The following is a 2,981-nucleotide window of genomic DNA, read 5'->3' on the forward strand; positions in this document are numbered from 1 at the left end:
GATACATTGTATACAAGGTATACAGTCCCTGTGAGAAAATTCTTCCTATATTCATTATTTTCAGTTAAATTTTGTTTCATTCATCAGATCAATCTGATCCACAAAACCTAACTTAAAGCATAATAAATTTGCCAGTGGAGGAAGATGAAAGTAGTTTGAACAATCTACCTAAAGGTGGGAAAACAGAAGAAATGGCAAAAAACTTACCTAAAAAGGACGAGGAAAAAAAAAAAAAAAAAAAAAAGAAGTAAAGTACAGTCCAAATGCTGTGTATTATATCTCAGTGATGTAAGAAGGTATAAACAAAAAAAGCTGCTAGAAGGTAATCAATACAGTAAAACCCATGAAAAATATGCTACCAACCATTCAGATTAGCAGGTAATCTAAGTGGATATATCCAATGTTAAGATCATGACAAATACCCCATGGTAATTTGTTTTTTCTTTTTATCTTTTTACTGTTCATGTATAACAATTAATAAAAAATATTAAAAAATAAAATTAAAACAAAACAAAACACAACAAAAAACCAGGGGAAATTCTAGGCCAAACCCTCTATTAAGAAGGGAACTCAAGAGTGAACATCTGCAGCTTGGAAGAAAGTTCCTTAAAAAGATGTAACTTCTCTCAAACCACCCACTGTTCGCATACCATTCTTTGCTATTCAGTACTCTTATTATTTGTATAAAAATAATCTGTAAGGATGAATTATCTGCTTTAGAGATTATTAGGCATTTTACTGTCCATCACTTGGAGGACTTCTCTTGATATTCTGAAATAAGAAATTTACCAAGATTGAGATTTCTTAACCATTTGATTATCTCCCCAACCATACGAAGCAACAATTATTATTCTTTACCCAGCAGCAAGTATTTAAAGCAAATTCAAAATAGGCAAATTAAGCCACAAAGTACACCGAAATCTAGGTTTAGTCAGATTAGGCTAGTTACTATTTAACGGAAATGAGCAGCTTCCTGTTGTCAGGGCAAATAGCAAGCGACTTCCATTTCAAGCCTCAGTGTTTTGTGCTTCTGCAAAGAACTGCACCATAACTTTTATTTTGATAATATTCCACATGAAATTTTCTTCCAGTTTAAATAAAAATAAGTATGTAAATGTACTAGAACATTTTAGTTCCTTCTTCCTGCTTCTAAGCATGTTCCATTTTCACCAAGTTTTGTCTTCTAAATAAAGGTCTTGGACCTCCTTGCACTGCAAAACTCTTCCTCAATGAATTTTTTTTTCCTACAAATTCCTGTTAGAACCTCAGCAAACTTTTAGGTGGTTTATTTATCAGGCAGCAGATGATTCCCACCTCTGGGAAAACAGACTTCTGGGATGAAACAGTGGGGAACAACTAAACACCTTCTAATACTTAAGTAGCTGATTCCCTTGAGAACGGTTTTTCTCTTCCTCCTAACTTTTTTAATGAAGTAAAGGTAAAAATGTATCCTGTTAGTGTAACATGCATACACATCAGAGGCTTCTTTGTTTACATTAAAACTTTGATGTCTGCAAACACACAATGTTACATTTTTGCACTACTAATACATGGCAAGGATGTAAGGAACGTGATGAGGAAGAGAATGCATTCAGCCTAATTTCAAGTTATAATAGCTCAGACTTGCACTAAAACGCTCATTAATCACTGCAAGGTAGAAATAATAATCACAAACTTCCACCACAAAGAAACAAACATTCCTGCCAAAAGCCATTAAATGAAAGAGTTATAAGTAATACCCAGTGTCAATCTTTTCTCCTATGGTTTTAAACAACATCCATCTGATCTAACGTGCTTCCCTCCATGGGAACAGGACCAGCGTGCAGGATGGGGACTCCATCTAGGCTTCACAGACAGGGCACAGCCTGACCTGTGCTGCCCCTGCCGTACCCGCCTTGGCTCTGCCAGTGAAGAACACTCACTTTGGTTCTCACAGCCATGGCCACAAGCCATTAGGTTCAGACCAGACCTGTGGCCTGTGGCAACCGAGAGGCTAGTCTGCTGTCGCACGGGCTGCAAGCGCTCAGCTCCTCTAACAGCGCTTTTTTGAAGCAAAATTTCCTTTTTGGAGGCGGCAAGAGATGAACAGAGCCGGCAGCTGCCAACCCAGCCAGCGAGTGGCACCTGACAGCTCCTCGGCTGCTGTGCCTGACTGCTTGGTGAAGTTGGGACCTGTCAGATTCTAACCCAAGTAGTTTCACTGGCCAGTGGCACGAAACTGCTTTGCAAAGGGGCACAAGTGAAGCCAGAGGCGTGCGGAGCGAAGCACCGTTGGGGCTGCGCTTTGCTTCACCCGGCGCACGTGTGTGGTGAAGGGAGACGGGGAGCCTGCACCTCCCGCGGACCTCCGGCACGGCGAGGCCATCCGAGCTGCTGGGAAGGAAAAGCCCACGCCGAACCCTCACCTCTCTCATTTAATTAGCAGCATGCAAACAAGAGGCAAACTCATCTCACTTGGCAGAACCTTTTGCCGGCGCTGTTTTCACAGCCAGACTCACGCTCTCTCTGGAAAGTTTGTCTTTCACCGGGAGAGCTCAGCTTGCTGAGTTACCAGGAGCTACACGTCGGGTTTTGTGCGTGCCCCAGGGCACCCTGACGAGGGGGGGCGAAAGCAGAAGTTATTTCTGGGAAAAGAGCAGAAAACTTCCCCCGCCGCCCGGGAAGAGCGACAGAGGGAGGACAGCCGGTGGGGCGTTCCCGGGGAAGAAGCCCACCGACAGCTTTCACCCAAATACGTGTTTGTTTGGTTTGTTTTTTGGTGGTTTTTGTTTTGTTTTTTTTTTTTATGTTACGAAACTCTCGACGGCGGTCCTCCCACCTGGAGGAGCCGCTCCCGGGTGCTGCCGGGGCTCCGCGGCGCCGAGAGACTCTGGGGCAGCAGGCGGCGATGCGCCCCGGCCCCAGCCCCGGCTCCGCGGGGGCTCCTCGAGTTCCGTCCCGGCCACCCCCCCCCCCTCGCCCCCCCCTGCCGAAACCCCCCC

This window comes from Calidris pugnax, unplaced genomic scaffold (assembly GCF_001431845.1).
Source record: "Calidris pugnax isolate Ruff unplaced genomic scaffold, ASM143184v1 scaffold209, whole genome shotgun sequence".
NCBI lineage: Eukaryota > Metazoa > Chordata > Aves > Charadriiformes > Scolopacidae > Calidris > Calidris pugnax.